The 25,791-nt window shown below is 40.5% G+C and overlaps 1 protein-coding gene across 5 annotated transcripts in view; it reads left to right on the top strand.

Moving 5' to 3' along the window:
• The window catches only part of zfhx3b (zinc finger homeobox 3b), a 365,979-nt gene that overhangs the window by 143,240 nt on the left and 196,948 nt on the right, over window positions 1-25,791 (top strand). For all 5 annotated transcript variants that reach the window (XM_074617828.1, XM_074617854.1, XM_074617862.1 and 2 more), the window contains exon 5: window positions 12,262-12,296. The gene's annotated coding sequence lies outside the window, so the exon portion shown is untranslated. The remainder of the gene's footprint in view (window positions 1-12,261; window positions 12,297-25,791) is intronic.

Below are 25,791 nucleotides of genomic sequence, written 5' to 3'. Positions count from 1 at the left end.
GAATTTCCCGCAGCAGAATTTCTCATCATGATGTACGGGCGCAGAAAAGACCGGAGCAATGCTATGTGTTTCGCGGTGCGCTGTGTGCAAGAGTAATGATGGTGAGGTTTGGTGCTATGTTGATTCCATCTTGGTTGTTCTGCAATAATTCAGGAGAGGAAGGAGGGGGAAGAGGAGGGGCGGGGTGGTGGGGAGGCACCATTTTACTCCTCCAATCCTCCTTCGCCACCACTGGAATATAATCCGCTGTCTCCTGACCTTCAAATCATGCAGCGCTGCAGTCATTTCAATTGGCCCGGCCGCCATTAGCGTGAAATGTCCTCTAGCCACTCTGCTTCTGCACATGGAAGATTTCCTTTCTCCCAGCATGGTTTCCCTCTTCTACTTTGCTCTTTCCCTCCATCTCACATTCTCTCCGCCGTGCCCCCCGAAGCCTGGCTGCGATGGAGGGTGGGAACCTCTTGCACTAAGGAAATGAGCCACCGCAGGAGATGCTGTTGGTCAAAAGACGGGATGGAAAACACTCACTCCATTAGACTCTGATATGTTTGTGTTGCACTGTGTTCCTTTAGAAAACAACATGTTTTAGTACATATCTTACACATTAGATATTTGGTTGTACAGAGGCTGTCATTTTAAAATGCCTAAGTGCATATATGACCTTAACAAATGAACATGTCTTTGTCAGACAGGATGCTAACATGGAATATATATAAGATACTTTGCTCAGATATTTTTGCAACAATTGCTTGTGTGATTTTTAAGATACAGATTTTAATAAGCGTTAATACGAGGACAAAAGTATTTAATCATAGGCAAAGTCATTCTCCTACAAGCGGCGCCATTGGTGCATCTTTATCTCTGATTTTTACGCCTGGACACAACAAATGCGGCTTCACAGTGTTGTGGTCCGACAGCTAGTTTGTGGTCGCAGGGTTCGTTGGAGCGTGCCCCGGGTAGTTCCCCTTGGCCAAGTGCGTCACATCTAGAGATCAGCCTTAGCTCACCCTCCCTATCATACTGAAAAGAGGGAAGAAGATATACTGACTGGGGCGTAGAAATCACATGCCAAAGCTCAGCATGTGTTATGTTGCTAGTAGATAGATAGATCAATTATTGAAAGAGGACATATTTGATATGATCTGAATATTAAAAATATATCAGAGGGCAAACAACATTCATGGCTGTCTTCAGATCTGCGCTGAGAGATGTGTGTCAAATCTCCAGAGAGATGCTTTATTCAGAAGGGTCAAGGGGTTCTTTGAATGTTTGATAAGATGCAAGAATATTTTTTATTTTATTTTTGTTGTTCATTTATAAAAAAAAAGAAATAGTGTAAAAAATGTCAGCAGCACCTTTCAAAATTATGTTTATTATGAGCCTGCCTCATAAATTATTATTCCTCCATATTCATAACTACAGATAAATATCCTATGACCTAGAAATTCATCTCACGATAAAACATCGTTACACACAAATCTCAACATCTTCCTATTTTTCCGGTTTCTAAAATATGTTGTTTTCCTGGTTGAGTGAATGTGGCTCACCCTGTCACTGCTTATTATGTTTCTGGGACAAATGACAATTGGAAATGTGTACTTCTGTATACATATACGGAGTGCCTGATTGTCTGCCGGCTTCGCGAAAACACTGACCCAGGTGCAGTGGGTGAACTGATGAGATTTGTTTACACAGATAGCCATTGTGTCCCCTGGCCTTATATACAAGTCCTCATCTGAAACCTTCCCTGAGGTCTAGTTCTCCCTACTGGTTGTTATTACATACAGTGTATGTATTTATGATTAATGACCCCGCTGGGGTATATCCATAATGCTATGACCTCAAGGTAAAATTGAAATGCATGCACTGGATGTAGAGCATTCTTATATTATTGCCCAATATACTTAGCAGCCATTACATTTGTTGGCACTGGTGAAAATAAAACAGGGCTATGAGGTTTCAAATCAACACGGCCACTCTAAGAAATGGACTTATTGGAATTGCATTAAGTTGATTAGACTGAGAAATGAATACTATTTACAATGGAGCAGTGTTAAACACTCTTGTTTCTCCCAGCTATAGGAGTGCATTGACAGTCAGTCAGCATCAATTAAATCTCCTGATCTGTATATCCTGAGAGGCCGGACTTGTTGTATTCTAATAAAGCCAGTCTGTGGCAGCAGAATGTTTCATTTCCTCTTGGAGATTGCCCTCAGTAATGCAGAGTGCTTATCATAGTCCTGGAAGAGGACTGCAACAACACAACGTTCTGATGCTTGATACCCAGATCAACCTGGGGCCACTGCTCATAGCACATCTAAACAGCAGCTGGACATATGTAGTAGCACTGAACCGCGGCCATTTAGCCTCAGAAAGCCTCTTGCTTTTTTATTGTGTTTGGGTTATAATATGTTATATATAGTAAAAAATACTGGTAAAGTTTTTTTGTAAGAGAACACATGGCATTTTGGGAATATTATGAGTGGTTATATGTGTCTGTTTGTGCAGATGAAAATGAAAAATGGGGTCTGGGAAGGACGGGGTTGTGAGGGGGCCAAGCTGTCCCTGGCCATTCATTCTCTCTGGCCCCCCTGTCTAATTAATGGGCCACGTTCATACACGTTATTGCACCAGAGGGTCTGTCACTCATTAATCATGTGACCTTCTGTGGCACAGTTAATGACCTTGGAGGAGTAGATCAGCTGGAGATGGCTGAAGCGGTGGAATTAAATTGTTTCTGGAAGTGGTCATGGTCACATCAGGCACTTTAACAGCCACTCTGCTCAGGCCCTCTGCTGTTACACCTCAGTCTGTGTCTCACCCAGAGGTCCTCGCAGGCTCTGCCACAGGGATGGGCAGGGGAATTTCAGACACTAGGGCACAGGATTAGAGTAGGCAGGGGATGGAACCAATGTCGAACTCAAATCACTCAGTTATGACTTTATTGGCTGATTTCCTGCATGACCACTGCCTGTCACTCTTCAAATCACTTGTAAAAGAACCAACTTGCGCCAACTTCTTAGAAAAACTTCTCTTGCCAAGTTCTGTGTTGCATATTAAGTTTTTCATTGGACTTTAGTAACTGCATGCTAAAACTTAAAACTCTTTTTTGTCATGCTTTAATGAAATGACATTTAATCAAATTATTTTTCACAATAATTTAAATGCAAACATAACAGGAGGTTGCCACTTCTGGAGTTTTTCAAATCTCTTTGCAAATGTAAGAGATGCAGATACACTTGTCTAGTTTCTGTAAACTTTTGCTTCATGCACCGTTTCAAGCTGAATTTGCAAAATGGATTTAGAGCCACTGATTAATGTTTATGTACTATGTATGTTACACATCATAGTATCACATGTAGCTGGAATTTAGAGCTGGAATGATTATTCAGTTAAAGGTAGGGTCAGTAATGCGGAGAAACTAGCAAGAATACACTAGATTTTGTAAATTATCCAACCAAAAAACCCAGCCCAGTGTTGCCAACTCTTTTGCTATGAAAGTAGCTAGCAGCACGAGCTCCAAAAGTTGCTATCTATTTTTTTATCTATCTAATTTAGTGAGAAAGTTGCCAGGTCGGCAACACTGAGAGTCTGTCCGTTCAGACCTCCCTCCAAAGCCACTCCCCCGAAATTATCATAATAAACTTAAACAATGTACATGGCTATTGATAGTACTCACCGTACTCACAGCAGGGCGTTTGATTTTTTGATTGCTGTCGGGATGTAATGAGAATTTCAACAAATATAACAAAAAATGTATTTGAACAGCACTACTAACCATATCTAGACACAAAATCAATTTACAGCAATTGTGATTATCGATTAATCATTCAAGTCATTAATTAAGCAATTAAATGGGTGGGTGAAGTATTTAAAACCATTCTGAAACATAGACAGTGTAAATTGACACAGTTCAAGTAAAAGCAAGTCTGACACAAGTTTTTAATTGAGTTTGAAAGATGCCACTCAAAGGGCTTGCTTAATTTCCTCAGACAGGAAAGAAGCCATTATAAAGGAAGTGCAGTCGTCCTTGGCTTCTGGATATTGGAGCCACCAAGATGGGAGTCATATCTTTCCTGCTTTGTGATTCTGGCTGCAGCTTTCTGTGTTAACTGCAGTCCAAATCACCGTTTGGTGTAAATAAATATGTAGTGAATTGAAGTAATCTATAGCCACCACATTATAAAAACATTAATGACTGTGTCCCGGTTCAATCAAATATTTATATGCCACATGCTACTGCTCACTTGTTTTTACATTTCTCCGCTCTTGGTTTGTTATCAACAAACTTGGTTCACTGCATTTGAGAAGTCCAAAATGATAATGGAAACTCAGATTTATCCGAGGTTCATTATACGTAATTTTGTGTCATCCAGTTTTTAATAAAGCATTGATAGTGACTGTCTAATTACCTAATGTTGTTAGGGTCAATGGAGAGATAAAGCTGAGTGTTGTCAGCATAGCAGTGAATACTGATGTTGTCTCAGTGAATGATAAACCTCAGTGGAAGCATTCAATAGGAAAAATCAGTGGGATAAACACAGTACCATGGGGTACTCCACAGTACTCCAAGGTGACTTAATATAACTTAAACAATAGTTTAAGAGAATCAAGGATATTATAGCTTTGAATTTTCAATTTTAGTTTAGTTACATTTTTTCAGAAAAGTTTAGTTTTAGTTTTTTTTTCTTTTCTTTTTTCAGTTTGGCAGTAGTTTTAGTTAGTTTTTGTGAAGGCCAGGTATAGGCTAATGTCTCAGAAGTATGTAGCTATATATACATACAAAATACATGGTTGGAGAACTGTGTAGGAATGGCCATAATGTTTAATGTTTAATCTTTGTGCTACTTTAGTGTCCAATGTGAAGCAGTTGCGGCGTAGTGCCATCTCCTGGAATGTCAAGTCTGAGAGTCTATTGAAATTCATGCTGTCTCTTTTTTTCGGTAGTGATATATTATAGCTAAAGAATTTAAACTAAAATGATTTTACGTTCATTTTTATTTCATTGTTTGTTTTTTAACCCGGCAATATCGTTTCAGATTAGTTTGAGTTTTTCTTAAAGGATATAGTTTTTATTTAGTTTCAGTTAATTAACAACATTTTTCACTGCTTATTTTCATTTACTATAATAACCCTGGAGAGAATAGCTATTGTTTTGTACCGCAGGTTTACTCTGAGCTGTACTGCCACAATATGAATTACTATATATATTTTCAAAAAGTTTGTTGAGTATCAAACGTTTAAAGGTGCATTACAACCTTACCCTGTAAATTCCAAAAACTGAACTCGTACAAAATGGGACAATATAAAAAACTAATTTCATTCAAACATCATTATCAGGAGAAGTCTAAAATTGTTCCACCTGAAGGAAACCAGTGAGGAAGAGCGATTATCTTACTGCCTCATGGCTGAAGTAAGTACAACAATTATATTTCTATAGCCACCGTGTTAACTATTTTGGGAAAAAATAATTTCACCGTGTCCAAAGTTTAAATGATGATCGCGTTATGGCTGCCACCTCCTTTTCACAATCGCAGCATTAAAATGTTAGCTTTCTTCTCAGTGACATTGAAATGGAGGGATTTTGTTTATCCCCGCCTTTGTTTATTTAACATTTTGCTCAGCGGGGGAGTTTCAGATAGATTGTTTTCAAGACAGTCCCTGCAGACAGCGAGCAAACACTCTACAGCTTCATCAAACAGAACAATCTTCAACTTTCCCCTTCCGCAGTGTGCAGGGAAATGTGACTGAGAGGAACATCATAATGGAATATGATTGAAAACGATCGTCATAATTTTTCAGTCTGTAACAATATGCAAGCACTGGTTTTTAGAGGATTTATTTAGAACCATGTGCAAGTGTACTATTACTCCGAAAAAAACAACACATTGATGGATGAAAACATTTCATTTTCATGTGGCAAACATTCGCAAGTTTTGTTATTAATGAATTCACTCTTGTGTGATGGATTCTAGATTTTTTCTTTTCCTCGCTAAGAAAGCATCAACAGACATTTTGGCACATGAATTTCAACCTGAAACACAGAGAGAGGGAGCTAAAACAAATCTTTTTGAGCTGAAAAGTGAGTTCACCCCTGTATGAAATGAGTTCTGAATTGAGCTCATTCCACATTTGTGACTCTTTTTTTTTTTTCATTTAAAAATATGTCGACAAAGAAGTTGAAAAAATCCAATGTCAAAAATGCCACGTTGGATGCGAGCACAGATGTCCAAAGCTTGGTGGGGACAGTCGTGGACGTTGTGCGATTGTATTCACTCACACAAACACATAGCGACTGTGCCATTATCCTCTCTCCCTCTCCTACCACTCTGTCTTTCTCATCGCTGTCTTCCTTCTATCTCTCCTTCCACCATCTTCCTCCCCGTTGCAAGTGCAGGCTTGATTAATATTTTCCACTGTTCCGTAACCATGGCAATAAGGTCACTGCATATGATACTTAATTGAATCTTCCCAGTGCTTTTGTGTGCATCTCCTGTGTCCGGACAATAAAAATCTTCCGCTGATGACTCCAACCCCCTTCCTTTACTCCGCTCCCCTCCATCTTCCTTTTCATTTTGTGCCCCATGAATTTATTCATTTGTTTCCTCTTTCTTGTACTCCCTTTCTTTCCTGGCTGCTCTCTGACCTAGTCTTCCTTGTGCTGTCATAGTCTTTTACTCTTTTTTCTCCTCAAACATTGTTCTCTTGCATGCCTTGTCCTTCAGCGAGGAGCAGGATAGTGTCATTGTTATAGTATAGAGCCAAATTCAGCTTTTTTTTTTGGTCTTTTGTTTACAGCCACCTGCTGGAACACCACTTGATGACTTATTGCTCTTTAATGCCAGTGTGATGCACAGTATACCCAGCTCCTCTTCCCTTTGCTCCTCTTCCTCTTGCCTTCATTCTCTCTTATTTTGCTTACTACTTTTCTCCCCATGCAGCATTTGCATACTCAAATCAGTCTCAGGCACAATCGTTAAATTGATTTCAAACAACGCTGATGACTCAAGTGGTGAAACAAAAAGCCTCGCAGCCAGGAAACCGTCGGGACACAAAGTGAGCCTCTGACACAGGGTGCTCTCTGAGCAGGTGTTCTGATTAATGCCTAACAAATTGGGATCCTCTAAGATCCGGACATAAGTGGGAGACACGTCCCCTCTTCACACGACACGCGGACCAACACATAAACACATGCTGACTGAGTCTTTGTTCACGCAAGTATGGAGGCTAATCCATGACAAGAGGGGATGCAGGTTCACAGGGAGAAAACACTGGAGTGGATAAAGAGTGGAGGGGTGAGGAAGAGGTGGTGGTCTGTTTGGGGATGATGGACATAGAAATTAAATACATGCAGCAACACATTTTAATATTTCTTTAGCTTTGTACACCTAGGAGAAGAGGAATCAGTCTTTCTTATTCTTTACTGCAGAATGCTGTGAATATTATGCCACTATTAACTTGTGCAATACAAATAAATAAGTCACAATGAGATAAAGTTTTATTATCAATAACATGTCATTCAAAGAAAAAAAGAAAAAAGCTTATTTTTGTTGTGGTACTTGGCAGGTCATTTTCCTGAAAGGTCAATTTTGTTAATGTTATTACATAGTAAGAGAGTCCTGTTTGTTCTAATAAAAGTGTAACAATGATCTTGAGGCAATCATTAGACCCAAATAAAACAGAAAGGTAGGGTAAGAGACAGGATGAAAAAAAAAAATGTACACATCACATTTGACATATGCACCATAAAATAACCATTAGCGGTTACCTACAATCCGAAGTGACAGTCTATCAATAATGTCACTCTGAAAATGGGACAGGTTTGTTGCTGTCTTTAAATCACCGGAGACTCCGTATATCAGAAAAGCATGCAGATATAGGACATGCATTAAGGTCTGAATGGTGGGAGCAGTGGGACACCCAGGGGTGGAGGAGGACATCGCTCACCTCTTACTGGGTCACGGGCTTGAGACACCTGCCTGGTCTGACGCTCAGTCCTGTGAGACAACGTCTATAATTGAACTCAGCAGCTGATATTAGGGCTGAAAATACCGATTATTTTCATGGTCGGTTAATCTGTTGATTATTTTCTCAATTAATCGATTAGTTGTATAAAATGTCAGAAAATGGTGAAAAATGTCGATCAGTGTTTCCCAAAGCCCAAGATGACGTCCTCAAATGTCTTGTTTTGTCCACAGCTCAAAGATATTCAGTTTACTGTCACAGAGGAGTCAAGAAACCAGACAATATTCACATTTAAGAAGCTGAAATCAGAGAATTTTTGAATATATTTGAATATTTTTCTTCAAAAATGACTCAAACCGATTCATCGATTATCAAAATAGTTGACGATTAATTTAATAGTTGACAACTAATCGATTAATCGCAGCTCTAGTTGATATTATTCAGTATTACAGTCTGTTTTGATAAAGCTCAAATGTGTTTTCATCTCAAAATTTAGTAATGTAATATCCTGTTTTATTGTCATATATATGATAAAATATGTCAAATGCTCGCGTCCCTTATACTCTTAAATGTTTATCTTTTATTTTTTAATAATTACAATTATGAATATTCTAACCAACATTGGAGTGATCTCTGTAAAACTATATATATTTGTATTATTAAAATGTCCATTCACTCTAACCTCCAAACTCAACTCAACCTTATACAATCCCTTTAAGCTTACACAAAGCAAACTCTGTCACTTTCAAAGATATGCAAACACGCATGCAAACAAGTACAAGCAAGCGCACTTGCAGAAACACGCACACACACACTGACTTGCATTCACCAACCAACCCCCTTCCTCTCTCTAATGGGGCATTTGTGTACAATCAAACTTGGTTGTTGCATATGAATGGCCCTATTAATGAATGGGACATGCGCGCGGTGTCTGCCGGCGTTGAAAGCCGAGCGCCGGGCACACTTCTTTTCTATTAGCATGTTTAATTTGGAAGCACGTGGAGGCTATAGTGTGCCCATCTGCTCCCCACACACGCCCCTCCACCGCCCCGTTTCTACCATGTGCTGGCGTAACAGGCAGCCATTGTAGCAACAAGTGTCTGCACATTACCACGCTTGCCAGCTCCCCTCACTTGGCAGCGAGCCTGCTAAGCTGCCCGCCCCCTTATGAGAAAAAGACTTGATTGTGCCAGGGGAGAGAGCTTAGGGGGTAGAGGGGCGAAGGAGGGGGGGGTTTGATTTACATACTGCAGTTTAGGCGACACTCATCTGATTTTAAACGGCTCCCGAGCAATTAAGGGTCATTAGTCCTTTTGTTTTCTGTTGTGGCACGATGCAGCATGTGTGTGGCGGCATCCGAGGCGCGGTGCCCCCCGTGGGGGCCGCCTGTGGGAATGTCAGCGTTAACAGGGTCTGTCTCCCACCCTTCCTCCCCATTCATGTCTCCTACTCCTGCCATTGACACAGCTTCCCTCTGTGTGTAAACAAACACTCAGCACCAGCCTGGCACTGCGAGGGAAGCCACTTTGGCAAAGACCCAGCTCTGGAGTATGCAGCTGGTGACGGTGCAGGCTCAGGAGGCACCGGCTGCTTATCCTAATTATCCTGATCATGGCAACAATTTCTTTCATATGACATAATTTGCAAATTAGCAGCATTCAATTAAATTAGTCTCTGGCGCAGACATGTTTTCACGCAGTGTGAATGGCAATGTCTCCATCTGAATTTTAGCTTTAGTTTTACTTTTACTTGCTAGTTGGCGGATGTACTGTAAATCCGTTTGATTTGTTAGATAAACACTACAATGTTTAACACAAATTATGATTTTACACAGCAGTCATGTCTGTTTTGATGGCTTTCTGACTGTACACCACTCCAACCAGCAAGTGGGAATGAAATAATTCAAAAACACCTACCTGTATAATATAATAGCGTTCTAAAGAGTGGATGTGATCAAGCAGGTATTTTAAATACGATATGATACAGGAGAATAACATTGCCTCAAGGTCAATTGCGCAGCTGTAATGAAGGCTGGCATGTATTCTTCAATATGTTTATCTTCCATTATTCCCCAGCAGGCAGCGGCGTGTTAAGCACCCCTGCTACTGTGAAAAGGCATCAAAGGCAGCAAAAAGACAGGTATGGTATGGAATGTGAATGTTCACATGTCCATTTGTGTGGCTGTAAGACCCTCCTCAGTTGGTATAGAAAAACACTTACTGCTAATGTAAATAGCAAGGCAGCATAAATCAGCAGCCACACGCAGCCCGGGAGAATATCGTGTAATAGTTATTGCGAAATGAAGTGGCATTGGGATCAATATCCCACTATATCTCACTCTGGCGTAATGGCGCAGAGGGAAGCTGGAGGCCAAGAGAGTCCGGTCCCTCCACCCCGCCACGGGCCTATAAATCTGCCTGACCTGCAGCCCGCTTATTAAAGTGCATACACAATCGGCAGCAGCCATCCAAAAATACAAGCTTACTCACTGACCTGGAGTCAGGGGAATGGATGCCTTTACCTTGTTTAAGGGCAGGGGTTAAAGGCTGATTGAGGCTATAGCATCATCCCGCCGTACTGTACAGAGAAACAGGGAAGTGTTGGTTTTAGCTCAGCATTAATAACACTAATATAATTCAAAATGAAGTCTGAATGTCAGCACTGCAGGGAATACTGTAGATTAATTTCTCTTTCTGCTATAGTAAATCCAGTATGTTGTGTGTAGTTTTTTTTATATTCCATTTATGTATGAATTAATTTGTCTGTTTGTCTTTTATTCATAGCATCTTGAGGCACAACTTTTGCAATTATGCTCTCTAAGCCGCGGCTTATTCACCAAAATTAAACTATAGTCTGTTGTTTCGCTGAGGAATCTGCAGCGCTGTCACAAATTATGTCGTAATAAATGAGAAGAGAGAGGAAATTATTTTCAAAGTTGAGATTTTGCCCCCTCGAAAAAATTGTCTTTTCGACTTTAAGTTTGAATTTTATGATCATAACTACCAGTTTGGTGATTAGCTTGGTATTTTATGTGTCATATGTTTGTGACAACGGGGCATGTATCATTTAGGGATGCACCGATACGATATCTGGCTGATAGTGACTCAAATAGCTGGATTGGATATCGGTGACAATGGGGACGATCTATTCAATTACATTACATTATAATATTCTATATACATCATATATTGTAATTATAATTCTTGTTTGACTAATCTGTTGGTGCATTTAAAAAGGTTTACACTTGAATTGTAATTCCTGTTAATTTTTAAGAATTTTGACCAAGTTGCTGGTGTACGATTTACAATTTTAATAATAAATAAATAATTCAATCTATGTATTTATTTGTTAAATTTAGTTTTACAAAGTTAGGAAACCAATGTTTAAGTTGAGCCTGATGTTGCCTTACACTTAAATGAATGATCCCAGTCACTTCCACACAGTGAGGCATACAGCTTATTAATTAACACACTGGTATGGGATCAGTACTCTGTATCGGCCGACACCCAAAGCCCACGTATCGCTATCGGGACTGAAAAAGTGAGATCGGTGCATCCCTAGTATCATTCTCCCACTTATACACACAATAAGATACACAGAATAAGAAAAGCATATCAACACATGGGCTAGTACAAATGCATTGTCCATAGTAGCAGAGGGGAAAAGGCTGTATTAGAGCGTCTAACAGTGGACAGTATACACTATATTAGCCTGGAGAGTCAGTCATTGCTTGAGGTGACTCAATGACTCTAATGATTGGAGAAGGAGGCCTCCGATTTTGGATGACTGAGGAACAATGTGCAGAAGTCTGTTTGTGTTTCTGTGTCCTAGCTGCTGTTTTGAATGACATGAGAATGCAATAGATGTATAAAAGAGGAGCAGTTTTTGATTTACATATATAAATGCAATGCTTTTATGTATTTTATGCATAATAAGTCTGTGCAGTGTCCTTTTCTTATCCTCAGGTTGTAATATAACTTCATAACAAACAGCACAGAGCCTGCAGGCAGAAATAAGAACAAAATAACAATATGATGATAATGGCTGTCTGTGATTTGCTAGATTATTCAGGTTGTATCCATACATACATAAGATCTGGTTGCAAGCTTAGTACGGCCTCGGGGCAGATATTATTGGTCAGTAAGACGGATGTTGGCAAAAGGTTATGAATTGTAATTGTAGTGAACCAACATGAAAGTGAGACCTGTGTTTTGTTCTCTTAGAGACAGTTGTTTGAAGGATATACAGTATGATTGAAGACTGTGGACAATGATGCATTTCTCTTATGTTTTGCAGGACTGTGAGGGAAGCTTTCCTCCGCTTCACAGTTGGTAAGTGTTTCCTTGAAACTTTTGTTTTTCTCACTGTAGTTTCACCACATGTATGAGACTTTAGGGGGAAAGACTTTCTTTGAGGAAAGTTTGTATTTTATAGATTTAATCTCCAAACAAATTCTTGAGAATTTGAGAACTTGAGAAAATAAGTATCAACTAAAGGGTTAGAGTTTAAATTATGAGAGACTGTGTGCAGAAAGAAATTTCTGATATATCCGTTACATGCACATATCCCATTATTTCTAAACCATACCCTATTATTGTCAAAAAGACATCGTCGAGGTTCTTTTGGGTAACATTTTTAGAACGAACCCTGTCCTTACTCACAATAATTCACAGCTTGAAACACATCATGTCCAACTAATTTCTAATAGAATTATTGATTGGATGGAACGGATAAACTTGATGATGATTGAAAGTAAACAGAGGTATAATTTCTTCATTTCCCCCCTCATGATTTTAATTCTAGTGTTGACTGTGTGGTAAAACCTTACACAAATCGTATAATCCCATTAAAATGTGATTAATTTATTAGAATTAATCCTGAAAACTGAGATTGCTGACCAGCTCCACTTTAAAATAGATGAATAAACAAACAAACAAACAAATAAATCATTGTGTCATTTGTCCCAAGGTGGCCTGTAGGTAAAAAAAGATAATCAAAACTTATTAGGAATTGTATTATTTTTTAAGATATGTATGAATATATAATTAAAACAGTTTATATGAATATATTCCTCATTTCTGTTTCTCTTTTTAGAGTCACAAAATGACCTCAACATATAAAAACAATAAAATAAATCATCAGTATAGCAGTCCAAAGACGTAATTAATGCTGTATTGCTTTTTATTGCGTGTACTTAATACTAATCTAAAAAAAATAATAATGCTTTTTTAGGCATTTAATCTCTAATGTTATATTTTTAATGTTACAAGAAAATACAAAATCATATTAAGCAAGCATCTCACGTGCAGTGATGGTTGATTAATTTGTTATATCTTACTGAAGACTTTATGTTTATTGACATCTTAGATACACATTCAGCGTTTTAAATTCTGGACTGGATTTATGGCAAGCTGATAATTATATAAATACAAGTCGTTCTTGTGAGATAATTTTATGATGTTTTAATATAATTCAAGCAATCCTTTCTAATTAGCTGTCTCTGCTGAGCAGATGCACTAATCAACACCAGTTTATTTTGTTTAGTTCAATAATCTACTCGTGTAATTTTATAGCTGTGAAGTACACTTACTGCAAGTACATGATCATTTGTTTGATTGCACACATACACACACACACAGTGCTTCTTTATGGATATGTACATGCACGTGGATCTGAATAACCATTACAGAGTCATTTAATAGTCAGCATCTTCATGTACTGTATTTTCTGTGTGTGAACTTGACCTGTCACGAGCCTTCTCACACACAAACACACACAACCTGTCACTGCCTTGACCTTGAACCTGGAGGTGTTAGCAGCTCAGAGGACAAAGGTGAGGGCTGCTCTGGTTTTGTAGATTATAACAGAGGCTGAAGAGAAAGCACGAGGGTTGGAGTGGGTTTGTGCCAAAGACCAGAGTGCACTACGAAGCTGTTTATACCACAGGTGCTACTCTTAACAACATCTGATGTGTGGAAATCACATGTAAATGTGTGCCGCAGACTGACCTTTGCCCTCCTGTGTGTGAGGATCTGTGACCAGTGGCTGACCCGTAATCCTCTCCTAAATGGTTTGACAATAGAGAGACGTATTGATCCGGTCAGTCTTCTGGCAAAAGGGTCAAGGGGCCTGACACGCAGCCCGATACTGCTCTCTGTCTGCAGGTAGAGTGGCGTTACCATCACTGGGGCTCTCTTTGTCTCTCCACCACCTGTAGCCAGACGCTAGGCGACGTGTGAATCAGGCTTCTGTTTCAATTCCTGGGACAGACGGACTTCGCGTGCGTCTGCTCCCACGTCACTTGCTTCGCTGCGTTAATGAGGATTACAATGAGGCTATGTGTAAAAAATTGGAAAAATAACACATTAGAGGTTTTATGACAGGCTCAGGAAATCGCTTCTTTTTCTCTTTAAGACAGCACAAATTGCTTAAAGTAAAGCTTATGCCTGAGAGCTTTGGTAACCTACACCATCTAACCCCCCTCCCACCAAAAATAACACATGTCTGCAAGCTCCCTCTCTGAGCTTTCCCCACTGTGCCTGGGCGGCTGCTCTCTTCTGGGCTCACCCAGAGAGGGCTGGCCTGCTCCCACATCTGGCCAGACAGAAGAACAGAGAAAACACTAGGAAATTCTGCTGCCGACCACTAGTTCTCCATCTCGCATACACAAACCTTCCCTCTCTCTCTCTCTCTCTCTCTTTCTCTCTCTCTCGGATTCTTTTGGAGTGACCGGTGATAGAGCAACATCTGGAAGGAGCAGCAGTTTTCTTTCCTTGTGTTTTTTTGGGGAGATCTAGGCCCCCGATAATCCGTCTCCCTACTCATTAAAGGAGCTGAATAAACACAGGCCTCTTCCAGTTGTTCCTATGAATTTCCTCACCAGGCGTCAGGAGACCCGAGCAGGGGCTACTGGATCAAAGCTGCCGGCAGCCCCATGTGTGCCGAGAGTGAGAGTGCGTTCCGGGGTTGGGCCCATTACCTTTCTCCCTGGGAGCCTCGGAGGCCCCTAGATCACTGGCTGTCAGCTCTTTGGCCCAAGCTCAGCAGAGGAAGAGGAGGAGGAAAAGGAAAAGATATGAAGGGAAAAGAAAAGAAAAGTTGACCAGATGAGATCCACGGTTATGTATTAGAGAAGATGTCAAGGCAGAACATGAGAGGGCAGAAGAAAAGTGGATGGAAACAGGCCTGCTAGTACATGAAAGAGAGCTGTCAAGTTTGAGAGGCAGTCTTTAGGTACATGTTTGACTTGAATGACCTTACACACGACTCTTTTTTTTTGTTGTTTTAGGGAAAGCTTTTGGTTTCTGCTTAACAGAAATCTTTGTGTAAAACAGAAGTGACCCTCATAACTATTAGGGGTGGGAGAGAAATTGATTCACCTACTTTATGTATCGTGACGTTTTTTTGTTACAATTTTGAAATAGTTTTTTTAATGCCAGAATCGATATATTTGCTTCATTTGAGTCTATGCGGAGGTAGAAGGAAGTTCTTTTATTGTTATAGTCTGAGTAACAAGACGTCATGTCCATTCCGTATTACTCACTAAAACAAACCGCGGCAGGCTGCAACAAGAAAGTACAAAACGGTGGAGGGTCCACGTGGATACGAACTACACCATCACATTTTAAATCCAAAGTGGATTTTGCCAGGAAAAGCAGAGCTATACATCACGGCTCAAGCCGCATGCTAACTCTGTCATGGACAGGAAATGTTATCGTTATGCAATAACCTGCGGTTATGCCAGCTGTCACTCTCATCTCCGTGGTCAAATCAGCCGACGTTACAACTGTAGAGCACCCACATACTGACATTTATGCTAAATGCATTCAAGCATCCCCGATGGAGCTGACCATGGATGTATAAAGAGAACAGATCGGACGGCAGAGCTAGCAACGGACTTGGCGAAGTTAACAGAAGTATACACGTGTGACTACGTCTGTTTTTCAAAATAAGGTGTTAACAAAGGGAACTGTATATACAAAATACATATATGGAAATAAGATTAATTGGATTATATTCACCAGAAGTATAAAACATTACATGTCCCCTATAAATTAAAAAGAAAATACCTCTAATTTGTGAGGGAAATGTCTTTTTTCTTTGATTTTTGGGTTGCTGGAAAAAAATTAATAATGCCTAACAATGACTGAAAACAGCTCTGACTACATACATGCTGAAAATCAAACATTTTGACTGTATAAATTTAGATATTTTCCTAAGTTAAAGTCCCTAGAAGTGTATGATTCAACTTTTTCCCATGGTCTAGTGTTAAAAAAGTTAACAAAAATCGCAATAAATCAGAATATTGATCGCAATATTTGTAGAATCACAATACTTAAAAATCGCAATACATATCAAATCGGCACCCAAGTATCATGCTAGTATCGAATCGGGAGATATGTGACTCGTCCCAGCCATAATAACTATCTATGTTTGGCAGTGGTGACTAATATGTAGTGAATTAATTCAGAAAAAATTGTGCAAAACAAAATGTATTTATGTGTAAAAGCCTGGTTACAGGTAACAGAACAAACACTAGTTTATGTGTGTGCCACTCTAATGCACTGACCCTGGTGTGACATTAATTTTCTAATTCCCTGCACTTCCTGGCAATCAACTTAGAGGGGCAGTGGTTCGCCGGAAAAGTTTGCAGCGGAGGCAATTAAAGGCAGAAATCTAAGCAGCAGTAGCAGCAACAACAGCAGCAGCAGCAAAATCAACGGAGGCAGAAGAGGACGATTCCGTGCGCTGTAATTGTTACCTGCTTACTCAGAAAGATGATAAATTTTATCCAATTGCATCCCTTGTGCACTAAAGGAAAAAAAATGACCAATATTAAATGGTCAATGTAATTAACTTACCTGGCTACCAGCTGCATGCAGGGTGCAGATGTGGCTGGAAATGGACATAGCATTTGTGTTTGTATGTGTGTGTGTGTGTGTGTGTGTGTGTGTGTGTGTGTGTGTGTACAAATGGCCCTGTGGTCGTCATCAGGCTCCCATCAGCCCCTCCATTAGTTACTGAGCTGTGGGTCCGTGCTGGAGCCTACCTGCCCTGAATACAGATTAGGAGAGGAGTGTATGGGCAGCAAGCACAATGAAGACAAACACACATGCGCGCACACAGCCACAAAAGATAGCATTAACATATTATCTACTTTGACATACAGTGACATATTTTGACACACACTCGTAATCAAAGTAATTGCATTCCGCGCACCCAAAAGACTGAGATGTTGCATCACATGCGTGGAGTAATAGTCAAATCATTAAAAAAGCTTTCTGTATATTTCCTCCGTCTGATAAGAGCGTACACGTCTGATTACTGCCTATCACTGGACGCTGACACACCGGCGCCTGTGGAGAGCACTTCATCTGGTGCAGGTAGATCATAGCTTACACATTCTGAAATAATGTCACACACAGCAGAGTACACACACTGGCAGCCCAGCACAAAGGCAAATATGGTCGCGTACTTCTCTTCTCCTGCTGGAGCTGCAGACTCACGTGCTCGTGACAGGAAATCTGCAGGCAGTCATTACACCGAGCCAAGCAAACACGCAGCCGCCGCGCTCGCTGATAATGTTTTCACATGTGCCGCTGCTATGTCGGAGGCATAGGCACGCGCGTGTATGTGTACAGATACACAGCTTGAAAATGTAGCGATAAAATTCATGTGGCAGACTTGTAATTTAGATACACTTTAGTTTCTCTCGCAGGGAGAAATTGTCGTTGCAAAACAATTAATTTTGGTTTTGCATGAATCACTCAATATTTCAAAAGTGCAGATGATGCTGAAATGTCTTAAAATAGCCACAAACCTAAGCAAGATAACATATTAAAAACAGAGAGGACGTTCTCACCTGTGAAGTTAGGACAGAGGGACGGATGCGAGGCTGTAGAAACCTCCTCAGCTAATGTTTAAAGGGATGTCAGAATAAAAGAAGAAGTGGGTGTCCAGGTTGAGTTCAAGGCCGAAGACCAGGGCGCTGCCTCGGAGTTCAAGCAGGAGCTGTAGGGCGCGAGGGCAGGGGGGGGAGGGGAGAGGGTGTGTGATGGCTTCTGTGTGTCCCTGCGGCAGCGCAATGGGACCCTTGGGAGACCTGGGTCAGGAGGCCTCCCTCCAGCCCCCCCGCATTACTGTGCCATTTAAAGCCACCCAGCATCTATTTCCTCCAATAAAAACTAATAACCTTTTCTGTCGGAAATCACGGCAGCTCTTGACTGCTGGAGCAGGGGCCTGGCTGGATGGCCTGTAATTGCGGTCCAGAAGTCCCCCCCTTAAGTTTATTTTTTGCAGTGTTTTGGATTTGATTTTTCCCCCAGTCCTCTTGGTCCTCTGCGCTTTGCGGCTGATTGCCTGCGCAGCTCGCCCCACACTCAGTAATCAGACAGGAGCTGGAGAGGGGGCCAAACAGCAACTCAAGGACCTTTTATAATTGGGAGGGATTTGGAGGGCAGTTGGACTTTACATTTGGTGTCAGAATAGGTTGTGATGGTGACTGTGCCGGCTGAATAACAGAGGTGGCGAAGCCCCCCATTGCAGTGGAGTAGTTCATTGTGAGGCGGCTATGAATAGTCTGCATGTACGTCTGCTCTGTTACTGTCCACATGCCGTTAGGAGTGTTGTGGCATAATTTTGGAAACCAGCTAAAACAAGAAATCCACCACAACAGATTCCTAGAAGTCTCTTGGAGACATTTTTGCCTGGGCTTCAATGCTCTTTCAGCATATTCCTATATATACTGTATATGTTACTCAATCATATTGAGAGTCTACCATTTCATAGAATAAGAAACCCACTAGATTTTAGATTTAGCTCTGTATTAGGGCTCGGCGATATGGCCAAAATCTTCTATCACAATATATATCATTTTATATCTCGATGACGATATATATAATGATATAAAAAATTTTCTGGTAGTTCAATAAATAAATAAGTTGTCTATATGAAATAACCACATGATAAAGCCTATTTTTGTATACTACTGTGTGAATTAAATACGTGACAAATGAAAAGTACAGAGTATTTTCTCATTTTAAAAAGTGAAATTGAAATTAATATAGGCCTAGCCTATATAATGATAGAAACAATATATATATATATATATATATATATATATATATATAGAAAGCCCTCAAACCGGTACATAAACGGGAACAATTTGCATTTACAGCAATTATATCTTGACCATCAATAATAATAATAATAATAATTTTTCCTAGCATATTTTTAGCAAGATTTTGTCATTTTTAATTGTGGCTAATTCTATAATAATTTGGCACACCCAGTGGTGTTAGCTACTGTAGCTCTGGGCTAACAGTAGGATGGAGGTGAATTCACATTCAGCTCTTTTCAGGATGCCCTGGGGCTCAGAGCCCAGCTCGTCCAGGACTACAAAAGGTCTTGAGTGTAGCCTTGAGCAAACTGCAGTGTGAAAAGAATTGTAGTTGTATGCTCCTCCATCTGTCTGGGCATAATTATAGTCTAGTTTATCCAAATTAACTGCTAGAATTAAGGTTTGCATCCACCATGTTTATAACAACACAAATGCAACTGCTTGATTGTTATGCATTACATAATATATTTTATTGACATATACAGTATGTACTGTCCAAGATAAAGTCCCTTTCTTCCTCCTCTTGCTCTACTTCACTGTATATCTCAGATAAAGGAAATAGGAAGTCAATATTAATGTCAATATTCTAATAATAATGTGCCACCCCTCCGCTTCAGATCAATCAACAACCCAGCAGTAATTAACTATTTGCTCTAAAATACATCATAGATTTCTCTTTAATATTTGCAGAAATGATTTAAATGAAAAATATCCCAGTACAGAGAAGAGGTCAGTCAGTGTGGGGATTTTGGAGGCAAAGGACGGCACAATCACACTGGTGGAAACCAACTCTGGGGTCTAATAAATTGGACAGTTTTTAATTGCATGAGGAGGAGGAGTGTGTGTTTGGGGAGGCACTGCTGGATACTAATTGAAGAGAGCCGTGAGCACCCTTAGGGTCACGGCTTTTGCCTTTGTGTCCCTCCATGTACTGCACAGACATACAGGCAGCGTGCCCCCTCTGCCACAGAGAGCCACTGCCCCCCCGGGGCACAGAGGCCACGGACAGACCTTCTTGTTTCCACAATGCACAGCACTGGGTGGACATTTCTTCTCAATATAGGACGGCAGTACTGCTCTTTTGTGTCTTCCTGTGTCCTTCTGGTGTTTTAATGTCAGAGTAAAAAGGTATTTTTGAGCATTAAGGCGCCAGACACTGTTACAGACCTGGCTAAACTTTTGTTATAGGTTGGTCTATCAGGTGAATCAGTATAATTGGGGTCTTCACCCTCTGTATGTAAGGTAACATCCAGAAATGTACTGATATTGATATCTCAATTTAATGCAGGAGCCCATAGCCAGAGGTTTTGGTAGCATCTGGATCAGCTATTGTACATGTACTGTAGAGTGAGAGGCATACCTTACTTTTGGCCTGTAAGAAAAGTACCCCATTCTTAAAGGGGGTTTCTTATGTTGATTTCAGATCACAACACAAGAATACCCTTGAAACCTTTATTTTGTTGAAGTTAATGAAATTATGTTGCACAAAAATTATTTTATTGAATCTTGAAAAGGTAATAATACCATAACTGGCTTCACAGCATCAACATACCACTGAAATACAGTATACTGTATGCTCTTAATACCCACAGTTGTATTTATATTGTATGTGTGTGTGAAATTTACACGCCAAATTTTGGTGACAAAAGACAAAATAGAAAATACCAAAGAAATGTGACTGTGAATTAAAAAAGATTTAACGCATAAACCAAGAATTAATGATTTTTAGCAGTTACTCTATGACTGTGTGGGCGTAAGAATATGAGTGTGAATGCTTGTATTGCCATGTCTGTACTTTGTCTAATTATGACTCATTAGATTAGGTCAGATGAGAAAGATGAGTCGCTGATGTCTCAGTTTAGGACCTCTCACTTTAATGAACTTGACTTGAAACTTAGGGAAATTCAATCAGTGAATAATACAGCATAATGAGCAGATCAATAATAACTATGGAGCCTTCATGTCTAACAAAAGAAAGCACTGTGTGTACCATACTAGTGCTTGTGGCCTGTGTAAGCTCAGTTATTTCCGTGAATGTGCTCATGCGTTCATGTACGTGTGTGTATGACAGAGTGAGTAAATGAGTAATGCAGTAGTACATGGAGTCTAACACTATAGTGTTGTGTTAGTTCCTGTAGATTTAGATTGTTTAACCTCCATAGACTGGGCAGCTCCTGGTCTGTTCTGGCTCAGATTGGCAGTAGTTGGCCGTCCCACAAAATATTAATGAAGGTATTGAGGAGATGAGGCTATACCACACAAAGTGAGAGAAACAAGTAGTGTGATTTCCCAAGCCGTTCCCCAGTTTGTCTACTATAAAATGACTTTGCCGCGATAACTCAAATTAAATTTCTCTACCACCTGAATAAGAAGGGATGGGTGGAGGTTAGGCTTACCCACAAATAACAAGGTACATGCAAAATTACCCTACAACTAGCAGCTATTCTTCTTCTCACTCGCTTTAAGTGTGCAGTGTTGTAATGAAGCCTTGCTTGATTTTACCTCATCATTTAGTGCTTGTAATCACATACTGTATGCCAGAGGCGTGGGCCTACTGTAAGTGTTGGAGCATGACTGTTCCAGTGAAAATAACCTGTGTGTGTGACCAGAGGCCTGTCATTTCACCTTGTGAATCAGAGGCAGCCTGTGTCTGTTTGCATGTATGCTTCACGGTGAGTGTTTATTATATCAAACTATTTCTCACCACCAGACATTCCAATCACAGACTGTATATCAGAAGTGGACGCAGTCACCGTGTGGACTGTGGTTGTTTTTTGCAACCAGACGCAACACGAGAGGGTGGAGCTACATACAACCGAACTCTGAATAAGACATTTTTAGGCGACTAAAAAGGTGATAATTAACTTTCATGAACTAAAATCACACTGTGAAAGGGTTAAAGTTCTAAGACGAAAACACGGACAGCTCCCAGACCGGACAACGCCGTGGTAGCGACCTGTCAATCACAAGGTGTCAAACACTTCCTAAAGCATACCCTGCTTTATGGTCTATTTGACTCTAAATGGGACCATAATTTACTAAATGAACATCATTATGTATTGAAGAAGACTTGAAACTAGTGATTGAGACCATAAACTCATGTTTACAATGTTTACTGAGGTAATAAATCAGGTGAGAAGTAAGGTCATTTTCTCGTAGACTTCTATACAATCAGACTTCTTTTTACTTCTAATGGCTCTTAGAAATCGTGCATGTTTAAGGCCCTTCCGCACTGGCTTCACTTTTCAGACCTGAAGGTTGCCGACTTATTCCAACACGTTCTCATCCCAACTCGCCGTAATGTCACTTTAGGGTCACAGTAAACACATGGTGAATTTGTTGTGAATTCAAACAAAAACACTTACTTAGGTTTAGGCAACAAAACTGCGTAGATAGGTTTAGGAAAAAACATCATAGTTAGGCTTAAAATTACTACACGAAAATGAAACTGAACGTTGTGAACACGGGACACGAACGAACAGCTGATTGTGAAGTGAAAGTGAGACGCAATGCACGGGACACGAACAGCGGTCACCTGGATGAAAGCCTTGTGTTTGTTGGACCCATCCACCTCCACTCCCACTCACCCGTGTGTTTTCTTTAAACTACGTCACCACACTCCCAAAGCAATTTTTCTGAGCGTTTAATATTGCCGCGGATGGGTTTACATTGTAGTTAAAGTTGAAGTAGGCGAGATTGGAGAAAATGTGATTAAAAAACCTTTTTTTTTTAACACAGTTGCTATATCGTGACAGTAGGACATGAAACGGGTAACCTGAAAAAAATCATGTGCCTCTGTGTCCTCCGGTGCTCCTAACAGCATCTGCAAGATTTCACAGACCGGAGGAAAACAAGCAGTAAGAGCTGACCTGAGGTCTGCTGTCCAGCTGCCGTCTATGAGAGCCGGCTGTCAATCACTCGCGAACTCTGACCAAACGGTCAAACTAGGCAGCGCTGATCAAATATGAATCAATATGATGTTACTTTAATGCCTATTTCTCTCCTCAGATGTTTTCAGAATCATCTTGTAGTGCACGGTTTAGCTGTAAAATGAGAACGTTTGTGACGCGGCCGCCATTGTAAAGTCTGTTGAAGGAATGCCAAGTACCGGTCACTTGACCGGAACACAGCCAATAGGAACGCTCTCTCTCTGAAATGACCTGTGATTGGTCAAAGTCTCCCGTCATGGGCTAGATATTTTAAAGCCTGAAAACAGAGCCATGAGGAGGTGCAGAAGTCTAGTTTTCTCTCAGAACACTTGAATTACAATATGCTGAAAGGTTATTATGGAATTGTTGCCCAATGGTGCCAAACATATACTGCCTACTGCCACTTTAAATAGTTGTTAGAAATTGGCGTCAGCATGTCCATTTAAACCAGACAGGTTAAACCCTATAAAACCATTAGTGTAAATGTAAAAATTGCTAATATGATGATGATGAGTGCATGACTGACATTCAGAAGTCAAAGCAAGTACAAGAAGTATACTGTATGTATTCAAGCTTAAGTGTGTTGATTTGGGGGTATACATACAGTACAGAAAGCAACTATATTTTATTTGTATACAGAGCATTGTGCAGTATTTAAAAGTAAAATGACTACAATGCGTATAGATAGAAACAAGTTTGGGCTTGTATGTGTTCCCTTAACCCAACCTAGTTTAGCGATGAACCCTAGACTATGAAAGATACTGTCACATATGATGAAGCCAAGCCTGATAAATTAACCTTTTTCCTCTGTGTTCTTTCTATGTGTTCCTGTTTTTGTGTTTCAGAGTATTACTGCATGTTTGTGTGCACACTTCCTTAATTGCATTAAGAGGATGACGCACTTTCTTACTCTGTTTAAGCTCACTTTAATTGCCTCTGAATGGTGCGCCGGGGAAGCAGGGACTGACGGCACAATGTGGACATGCAATTAGCTATCTTTCATAAGACGCTCTGGGGAAAAAAGAGAGGGCTCCAATTCATAAAGGAATTTCACACACAAGGCAACAAATGCTATTTTGTGTCACCGCTGTGGTGGCATCTTGATGGAATGGCATTTCATTCATTAAAGAATCAGACATTCAGGGAAGGCAAGACAGAGAGATCCAGTCAAAGAGAAAGAAGAGGAACTGTGATGAAAGGGGGGAAAAACGCACAGTGGTAGCAGGAGACACCGAGATATAGGTGAGGTGCAAATAAAAAATGAGAAGAGCGTTAGCGAGATAGGAGAAGGGGTGAAGAAAGAGTGATGGAGGTAGATCGCAGTAGAGACACACGGAGATATGTGTGCCCCGGTGAATTCTCACTTCAGTTTGGAAAGAGTGCACCAGCGATGGCACAATGACAGAACGGCTCCAGGAGCTGCCGGGCCTGCGCTGTAGTTTGAAATTACAGACACATTTTACATATTCCATCCAATCTGACATATTAAGTGGAATGAGAGGGAGGTGCCAAATGTTTTTAAAGCATCAGAGTTCGAACAACTTCAGGATGCTGCCAAAAAGAAGCAATATTTTAAAGGGGGTTGATAAAGCAGCTGCTTCCTTGTTTCGTTCCAAATCACAAGAGTAGTAATGTGACCCCTTTTTGTATTCTAACATAAACTTTTCACATGTCTTCACCGATCATTATTACGGGCCTGCAGTCCATAAAACCTTTATACTTTATAAATATTCAATTCTTCATATAATTTTTTAGCTACGTCTGATGCGGATTGACAATAATATTGTAAGTAGCTCTTAAAACGTGATATTAGTTTACGATCCTTTATCCAGATTGGGACGGGCTGCACATGCATTTTTCATGTGTATAAATTTCTAAGCGTAAGGCATTAAGTTAATGACGTCATGCATTAGGTTAATGGCATTGTTGCGACACGTATCAGAAGCTTTTAATACAATGCAATAGGTAGCTCAAACAGCACTACCGATGCTCCCTATCTCCTCCAGCTGCCCCTCCTTTTTCATCTCCCTCTCCTCGCACTCGTTTTGCTTTTGCATTATGCTCCCCCCTCCCTCCCCCCCTCCCTCTTTTTCATTTTTTTCTGTGCCCCCCACCACCCCACCCGCGATACCCCTTCCCCCATCTTGGACAATCTCTCTCTGTCTCTTGCTGTCTCTCCTGTTCTTCCTCTCTCTCTCTCTCTGCCTCTCTCTCATCCCAACTCCATTCTCCCTATCCCTCCCTCCACTCTTCTTCATTTAATAGTGGACCTCAGAGTGGTTGCCATGTCGACCAGCCGGCATATTACTATGGCAACCAGTCTGAGCGAGACGAGGCTGCTGATTAGGGAGAGATGTCTAGTGTAGCCTGGCCAGCGGAGGGTGGAGAGGAAAAGGGGGAAATGGTGTTGGGGTGCTAGAGGGGGGTTGTATATTATAGGTCTGAACATTGTGTGTGTGTGTGTGTGTGTGTGTGTGGGTGTGTGTGTAGTACATGTGCATCTCAAAAAAGAATTTGAAGAGGCTGGTCAGTTCTCTAATAGTAAGCCAAAGGACATTTTACTTCAGATTTCAGATCACTCTGCTACCTGCAGCTAATACGCACATCTTGATGTGTCTGATAGTATTTTTGCTTTCTGTAAAAGAAATAAGAAAATCTTAATCTCTCACTGCGCTAACCACCATCGCATACACTTTATGTGCAGTGTTTGATTTTCCTAGCCGGAGCACACCTATGGAAAAATACTCCTAAATAGATTAATGATGAAAAAGTGCATTT

This window comes from Sebastes fasciatus, chromosome 2 (genome assembly GCF_043250625.1).
Source record: "Sebastes fasciatus isolate fSebFas1 chromosome 2, fSebFas1.pri, whole genome shotgun sequence".
In the NCBI taxonomy this organism is placed as follows: Eukaryota; Metazoa; Chordata; class Actinopteri; order Perciformes; family Sebastidae; genus Sebastes; species Sebastes fasciatus.
The sequence above is the reverse complement of the archived record's forward strand: the minus strand, read 5'-3'. Positions and strand labels throughout refer to the sequence as shown.